The sequence below is a fragment of the Ailuropoda melanoleuca genome, chromosome 4 (genome assembly GCF_002007445.2).
Source record: "Ailuropoda melanoleuca isolate Jingjing chromosome 4, ASM200744v2, whole genome shotgun sequence".
Taxonomy (NCBI): Eukaryota; Metazoa; Chordata; class Mammalia; order Carnivora; family Ursidae; genus Ailuropoda; species Ailuropoda melanoleuca.
The window spans coordinates 106,903,356-106,912,736 of record NC_048221.1 but is presented as its reverse complement, the minus strand read 5'-3'; positions in this window follow the sequence as shown (position 1 = coordinate 106,912,736).

Genomic DNA, 9,381 nt, shown 5'->3' with positions numbered 1-9,381 from the left:
CTATCTGCCTGGAACCACACCACTGGATCTGATGACCCAGGTCTTCCTGAGAAGTCCTGCTGCACTCGTAATCCACTTTCCAACCATGATTTTCAAGGATGGTCTTCTTATTCCTTTGCTGTCCTTGTACAGCATGCCTGCTCCATGCTGCCTTCAGTCCCAAAGAATGTTGCATGTAAGTATAGGAGATTGCACCTTCTGGAGCCAGCCAACTATAAATGAAGTTTCATTTCTTATGACCCCAGATAATCCAATCCAATTCCACCAACACCACTCCCTACCCAGCACCACGGCCATTCTCACTTCTGCGATGGCTGCTCACAATGGGCATTTCGACTTGGAGTGGAAAGGATAAGTCCACTTTTGGGTACAGTGCTTTGTCCAGAGGCAAGAAGCCATTGAGCTGACAGAAAAGAACTGCTTATTTGGACTGAATGACTTACAGTGATTGCTCTTTCATAACAGTAAAGGGTTATTCCATGTTTCTGTCCAGACACGTTTATCAAACAACCTTATTTACACCTTGATCTCTATGTAATTGCTTACTTGTTGCAGTGTTTAGCACAAAGCACCGTGCCGTGGTTTATTCAAGCATTTGCTGAAAAAGCAAGTGAGCGAATGAATAATGAATTGTTGATGGTTGATATATGTCTATAGAACTATTATAGGGGTTGTTTTTCTATGTGTCTGGTTTTCGTTTGTTATTTGGATACGACAACTCACTGAGTGTGACATTCTCCCTTCCTATTCTTTTAACAAGAATAAATCTTTTAAAGAAATGTGTGTGTGTGAAATTATTTCCAACATTAACTCTAAAAAGAAATATTGGATCTGCAAATATTAAAATTTTGATAACTTCTTACTTTTGAGTTAGGCATGTGTTATAGACATGAGAAAGACCCTAAAAGAAAGGATAGAATCACCAAGATGTTGTTTGACAATGGTTCCAAGAGTTTGGGTCACCATGAGGAGATATAAGGATATGAATATCACAAGCCCTGTCCTCAAGAAGACTATAGAAAAAACATAATCCTTGCCCCCCCCCAAAATGGGTACAAATAAGGAAAAATTAGAATAGCGCCAAATTGGACGTTGGTGTTCTGAGAAAAGCCAACTAAAAGTATTAGAGGGGATGGAATTTGGTTCAAATTAATCAAGAAGTTTGGACAAAAGAGCTGAAGGTGAATGCATAGACTACCAGGACTAGAGAAAGGTTCCAGAACTGTCAGACTACCCTCTTTTATTTTAATAAATTAGGAGATTACAGCTTTGAGAGATTGACTGACTTACTCAATGCTGTTAGTAGTTGAAGTTGAGACAAGACTACAAGCCAGGTGTTGAGGCTCTCTGTCCAGTTCCCCTTCCTCCAGTTTACATTCTCAAGCAAACACAGGCAAGGGGACCTTGAGAAGTTGGCACACAAAGCAAGTGGGAAAGGGCCCCAGGCTTCCCTGCAGTGGCAAGAAAGACTAGAAGGCCAACCCAAGCCATGCCACTTTGTTAACTTCTAATTTGGGGTGGAGGTGGGGGGAAGGAAGGTTAATGACGATCCTTAGACTCACTGACACAAACACCAACGTGCTTCCTGGACTGGTTAGCTAGTTTGCACTGGATTGGCTTGCATAGGGTTGAAATGATGTGACCTAAATCGAATTGAAAGCTGGAGGACCACTGAGGGTCAGAAGTGTGTTGTATCTCCTCAGATTCTTCCCCTAAACCAGAAGAACCCACTCACTCATGCTATGGAGAGCCAGCCTAAGCATACATACTATCTACAGGGTAAGTCACTGCATGAAATCAATGTGCTCCTGAAAAGTCAATGCATTTTTGAGGGACATTCATGTAGAATTCTTTTGAAAATGAAGGGTCCATCTGCCAAAATAAAATATAAATCACCACCTGAATTACCTATTTGCCAAGTTGACTGTTGGTATACTGTTTTTTCTTGAGGGGACGTGTGCCTCTAATAAGGCTGACTGATGCTTGGGAAAACCAGGCATTTTGTAGAGAAATAGCAGGCCAAATCCCTGAAGCTCAAAATCAGAGATCTCAAGTCCTCTCCCTTCCTTTGGATCCAATATCAGATGGTAGGGAATTTGAGAAGGAAGATCTAAGAAATGTAAATGGAAAAGGACTCTGTAATCTACCGGATTTGTTGTACTTTTTTTCCTCCTTAAAAAAATCAACCCATTCAAGAGAGAGATCACAATGAACAAATATCACAGAGGAAGTCCTGCCCCAGAGAAGGATGGAAACTTCACCCAGGGAATGGTATAACATTCAACCCAAGTCATTATTCGGAATGAAATTATTCAAAATACTTGGTCTGTGTCAACTGTTAAAAGTGAAAGCCTACTAAAAAGGAATGTTTTTGAAATTCATCCATAAATCCACAATCCTAACACATCTATTATTTTGCTTCTTCACATTACATTCTTGTCTAATATTTATGTATCTTCACACCAAGCTATGGGATAATCCACACTGTTACAACAATTTTGTGTTCAGCTTCTCTTGCTTGCTATTTCACAGCACTTCTCTTTTCTACTTAGATGTCACATTGATCACTGGGTTTTTTTTTTAATATAATAGTTTATTTTTCTCTCATGTAAAAGCCCAGAGATGAGTGGTCCAGAACTGGGATGGTACTCCACAGTGACAGGAATCCTGGCTTTTTCTTATTGTTCTGCTGTGAGTGATTTTCTTTCCTCAAGTCATCACACAGGCCAAGATGGCTGCTCCTGCCCCAGCCAACAACTCCATTCCCCAGTCACAGAGAAGAAACAAAGAGGATGGAGAAATTATACATATGACTTCTGCTTATAAGTAACTGGACAAAACTTAGTCAGATGGCCACATCTAGCTGAAAAGGAGGCTGAGAAATACAGTTTTTGTATTGAGAGTGACTATGCATCTAATTAAAAATCAGAGGTCTTAAAAGGATGGAAAGTGGATCCTGGGAGTGGAGGGCAACTTGGAATCTCTGCCACACCATTCTCCTATCAACAGACACTTGGGTTATTTTCATAATTTTTAAAAAGTAGACTCTATGCCCAATGTGGGGCTTGAACTCAACAACTCTGACATCAAGAATCACATGGTCTACCAACTGAGCCAGCCAGGCGCCCCTTCATATTTCTACTATTCCATAATTTTGGCAGTGAAATTTCTTACGAGTTTCTTACACAATATGACTGAGTAGGATTGCTAAATTATAAAGTATGTGTATTGTCCACTAGATATTGCCAAATCATCCTCTAACATAGCTGTTCTGATTTACATTTTCACCAGAAATACAGTTGACCCTTGAACAACACAGGTTTGAACTGTGCAGGTCCACATATACCTGAATTTTTTTTTTAGATAAATACAGTATGGTACTATAAATGTATTTTCTCTTCCTTATGACTTTCTTTTTCTTTTAATTCAAATTTTAGTAAGTTAACATACAGTACACTATTGGTCCTATTGATCATTTTGAATGATACGCATCATTCTCTTTTATTGACAGCACATGATTTTACTTAGCCTTTTCCCCATTGTTAGACCCCATAACCTTTGGTCTGGACTCTTTCTTAGGATGGCCAGCTGTGCTGGCACACCGCCGTCCTTGAAAATTGGACTTACAGACCATCACTGTGAGAATGTGCCTGCGCTGCTAGGGACACCTAGTCCCTAGGTACCTTGTCTCCACGCAGCAATTGGTCATGTCCTGACTCGAGCTGTTCTCTAATTGTTTCATATTTATTAGTTTTGTCTCATTAAAACATTGCTAGCTCCTTGAGATGAGAGGGCCGATTTTTCAGCCTCAAGGCTAACCAATAGCCAGTACTCATGAACAGGAAAAATGAACTTATTATGATCCTGAGTGAACAAACATTTTCTGAGTGCCTAGTATCTGTCAGACACTTGCCGAGCAGTGCCCCATCCTTGGTCAGCTAATTCTCACAACCCCATGAAGGAGATATTATTCCTACTTTACAAAAAAAAAAAAAAAAGGACTAAGACTCAAGGGTTGGTTTGATGTTCAGAAAAATACCAGAGGAGTTTTACAAATATCAATTTCTTAAAATCTAGTCTCTTAAGATTTAGAAATTTGAGAGGAATCTTTAATTCTTTTTTTTTAAGATTTTTATTTATTTATTTGGCAGAGAGAGACAGCCAGTGAGAGAGGGAACACAAGCAGGGGGAGTGGGGGAGGAAGAAGCAGGCTCCCAGCAGAGGAGCCTGATGTGGGGCTCGACCATAACGCCGGGATCACGCCCTGAGCCGAAGGCAGATGCTTAACGACTGAGCCACCCAGGTGCCCCAGGAATCTTTAATTCTTAAGCCAGAAAGGAAGAACAGCTACCAAGGAAATAACCTTCCCTGATCTTAAATCAAATTACCCACTGTTTCCTGTGATCCCAAACACATATATGGAAACTTATTCAAGCTTTTAAGTAGTATGTGACACCTGCTTTAGAGAGTGTTGCTGATAGAAAGCAAATGGATTGTCAAGATGGTGAGATGACATATTTTAACCATCAAGAATCATTTTCAGTCCCAGGTACTCCTACTAGAATAATATTGTTGGGAGAACAAAACAAGACAGAAATGGTGAGTTCAAAGACCTGACCCTTAATCGGAAACATGGATACAGAATATCAAAGCCAGGAAGGACACTAGCTGAGGTTACCAAGAATAAGTCCTGTATTTTACAAGGAAGAAACTAGAGAGGTCAGCTGACAAATGAAAGGTCCCACGGAAGTAAGGAAGATGCCTTGATGAGGGGACAGGTCTTCATTGTGTCATTACTCTGAACAAGAGGTGAAGAAGCAAGGGGGCTTCCATAGTGCCACGTCACATGGAACAAAGGTTTCTATTTTAAGAACCCACCCCTACACCTGCTCTATCCAGATGGGCTTGCCAAAAGAAGAAATGAAAACAGGGCTTTCTCACTACGGGGCTGGCATGCGGGTCCACATCACAGGTTGCTTCAGCCACAGTGGCGGCACCATATGCTGCTGTCCCCCATAGAGGTGGGGGCCTCTCCTCCTAATATTCCCAGTTCAATTACTACAGAGTTGTCCCCATACCACCAAGGGGAAAAATAAGGCAAAGTTGGTGATAGGGAACGTTTAATACTCTGACTCACATGAAGTCCCCCACATCCCTCCATGTGCTGATCAGGCAGGAGGAAGGGGAAGGAAGAGAAGGTCCAGTCCAGCCATAGGTTAGAGGCAGAAGACTTAAAAAGCCCACACTCTCTACTCAGCATGTCCAAAAAAAGAAAATCATTTGATTTGGAATCAAGTGACAAGAAAAGCAGAAAAAAATTAATCATAGTTTCTTGAGTAAAATAAAACTACAAAGGAAAGATTATGGACTTCAGAGCTAAGCAGACGTGACTTTGAAGCCACCTCTGCCACTAACTTGGTTGACTGGCCTCGAGACTAACACTATCAAAACGTCAGTCTCTCCATCTGTAATTTTTAGGTAACAGAGCACCTCTTTGGAGGTCACTGTAAGGACCATGACAACATGAAAGCACCAGTAAGGGCCTAAGTAAAGGTAACTATTCTTGTTATTTTTATCAACCTATAAGCAAGCATTGCTTTAACTAATTTTTTAAAACCCTTCACTGCCAGTTCATCATTTTGGAACATGAGCAATCAATCCTGTCCTTGGGGCCCCCTGATGATACCGAGGCCACTCTCTAGTACCCTCCTCTTCCCAAGAACCTGCCATTCGAGTGCCAAGGATTCTGTAAGTTTTAGTTTAAATCATGTCATCAGACTGCCATGCTCTTTCACTACCTGATGATTTAAAATCTGTTGTGTACAGCTACCAAAATCCACAAACCCTATTTCTTTAGCAAAAGATAAAATAAAAATACCCAGTGCAAGGCTACGGAAATTGCCAAAATTTGTTAAGTAACCTCAGAAAATTCCCTATTAACTGCACCACTTAAGGAATGGGTTATTCTAATTAAAATAAATTGAATAGATTTTAAAAGATTATGGCTAGAGTAGAATAACACCAGTAGATCTGGTTTCCCTTCTTGAGCGATTTTCTTTCTTTAATAATTCAGAAGTCACTTCAGAACCTCACAACAAGTTACTAAAGTATGACAAAGGGGCAAACTGTTGGCAAGTTAAGAATCTATTTCATGAAATATCAACTAAATTTCATTTTATGTATTCATACTTCTGCATCTACAAGAGCTTTATAAACTACAAAGGACTTTACAATTACAAGGGGCTCTGTAGTTATTATTTGCCTCTGATTCCTGACCTGGGGCATTTTTCCTTTTGTCTGCTCCCCTTTTGTAGAAAAGCAAGCATCTGATGCTTGCTATGCAGTCTTTAAAAGCAGTGCACTGGCGTCCCTCCTAAGCCATCACCTTGCTAACCATCTTGAGCATGTCACCAGGCCTCAGTCTTCCAGTCTGTAAGATGAGGGGCTTGCACTGAGTGACTGAGAAGGTCCCTTCCAGATCTAAAATGCTATGATTTCCACATGGCAATATGAAGAATTTTTAAGATTCCTTCTTTGGATCTGATTTGCTATCCACAATGTGGAAATAGCCACTTTAATATGAAAAGACGCCTGGCAAAATTCATTTGAGAACACTGTTAAAGTTTTACCAGATGAAAACACATATGAAAAGGTACTGCCCTGAGGATGATGACTGGCCAAAGAGAAACTAAGATCACACTCTGCCAGAGACTAGGCCCACGTGCTGATTAACCTATGACTACGCTGACATATGTATCTTGTGCCAGGCCTCCACAGACCCGTAGGAGCTTACCACCTAAAACATGTGCTCACCCACAAAGACGCGGAGAATACACCAACAGAATCCAAAAGCAAGGTTAGAAGATTACCCAGATTATATAAACAATACAGTCAGAAGAAAGCATACATTAAATCTAGAAATCCCTAAGAATCCTGGTTTGAGTGTAAACACTGGACAAAATCACCAAGGCAACTGATCCAGTCTTCCCTTCTTCTGTGCTGTGGATGCTAATTGAGAGATTTCTAACCTCAAATAGTATGTTTTAAAATAGTCAAGTGGCTTGGGGTGCCTGGGTGGTTCAGTTGGTTGGGTGTCTGAGTTCGGCTCAGGTCATGATCTCAGGGTCTTGGGATCAAGCCCTGCATCAGGTTCCCCCCTCAGTTGGGAGTTGGCTTGTCTCTCTCCCTCTGCCTCTGTCCCTCCCCCTGCTTGCACGCACTCTGTCTTTCTCAAATAAATAAATAATATAAGTAAATAAAATAAAATAAAACAAAAGAGTCAAGTGGCCTCAAATGTAAATAAAACCTAGTAAAATGACACTGGATTTGAAAGCAGACTTATACCTGGTTCTGGTTCTGCTCCTATGTGATGCTGACTGAGTCATTTCTCCCACCTAAAATAAGTCTCTCCCACCCAAAAGAAAATGGAGGATTAAAAACACCTGTTTATTGGTCACATAACGTTCAAGGAAACTCTTGGGAAGTGTATTGTATGCAACCTCTTGAACTACAACTCCCAGGGCTACGAGCAGAATTTCATTTCATGAAAAGCGACATGGTGCGGGCATCTTTTTGCCCTCATCGGCAATGTGAAATGAATCTCTTTTTTTCTACATACAGTGGGCTCACAGGCCTGCTCCCCTTACTGACTCCATGTTGGGTAATTAGACTGGTGCAAACAATTTCCCTCAACTCCCTCGTTCTAGACAGACACCTGCAATCACAGTCAGAAACAGAAAGTCAAAGCTTCCACTTTACTACGCAGGGTTTGTGACAAAAACTTAACAGAATCAGGCTATCAAAGGGGAACTAATGCCAGACTTGAGGCCTGGAGCTAAGTGGGTTGTTTCTGTATTTCTCAATGAGATAATACTGTAGAATTCAGTACGTGAAGCTTCGTCATTCACAGTAAACATACATGTATGTATGTATGTACGTCCTCCCTCACCTTGAGATACTCTTTGCTGCTGGGTGGAGGGGAGGGATACAGAGGTGTGGAAAGAGACTGTAAAACAATCCTCCCATCGTTGAAAAATAACACTTGTGTAACCCTCAATTAGCACTGTAAATTGGTATAGCCTTTTTTTTTTTTTAAGATTTTATTTATTTGTCAGAGAGAGAGAGCACAAGCAGGGGGAATGGCAGGCAGAGGGAGAGGGAGAAGCAGGCTCCCTGCTGAGCAAAGAGCCCAATGTGGAACTCAACCCCAGGACCCTGGGATCATGACCTGAGCCGAAGGCAGCTACTTAACTGACTGAGCTACCCAGGCGTCCCTGGTATAACCTTTTGAAGAGGAATTTAGTAACATGTATCAAAAGCCACAGAAATTGCACTCCCTTTAACTCAATAACTTTAAGTCTAAAAACCAAACATTAGAAAAATCTTACATGCCTAACAACAGGAGAACTGGCCAAGGAAATAATGGTAAGCCAACTCAACGGACTAACTTACACTCATTTGAGAGGAGGGTTCTGAAGTCTGTGTGGCAACATGGAAAATTCAATAAGGCATTTGTCAAGCAAGATGTGGAATTCCACACACCTTACAATTAGCTTTATGTAAAAAACTATGTGCTTATGGACAAAGATGAGAGGAAAACACCAACAAAAATGCTAAAACTCCTGTATTAAAGTGTAAAATTTGAATTTTCTTCCTTTGAAATTTTTGCTAGAATATCATTTTTCCCATAAGTAATATTCACGAACAGGAAAAGGGGGGGAACAACTTGCCAACAACTTGCTGCATGGTCGAAGTTAGAATTAAACCGTTGTCTTATTCCCAGATTCAGATTAAACCAATCCCTCCCGAGTACCAGTTCTGTGCCAGGCCCTGGTCAGATCATCCCACAGCCGTGGAGACCCTTCTCTGCCATCCAAAGCAAAGTGCTGTTACTTAACCAGATGAACACAAAAAGTAACCATTTCCCAACAGTGTGAACTGATCTCAAAGGTAAAACTTTACCAGTTATAGCAAATACTTCTCAGAATCTTAAATTATCTTTTATTGCCAACTGACATGGGAACCATTGAAATACATTTCTTTTGCTGTTCTGGACTAAGGACCAGCTGTCTAAAAAATTCAAAGGGCACGTTTGGGGACAGACACATGCTTTAATTAATCAAGGTGCTTCTCTCCAATTGCTCACATCCATTTGCCTGGTTCCATTCCTCAAAGTATTTAAAAGGGCAAGAATGACAGTAATAAAAATACTAAAGTGGATCAAAATATTTTACTGCCTTGATTACTGAAAGTTTTTCCATTTTATTTTTGGAGCGGTAAAATATGCACTTGGTAAAACCTTCAAATAATACAAGGAATAATCATGGGAAGTAATTCTCTCTACCACTCCATATCCCCTAGATTAAGAATTTCTTTTTTTTT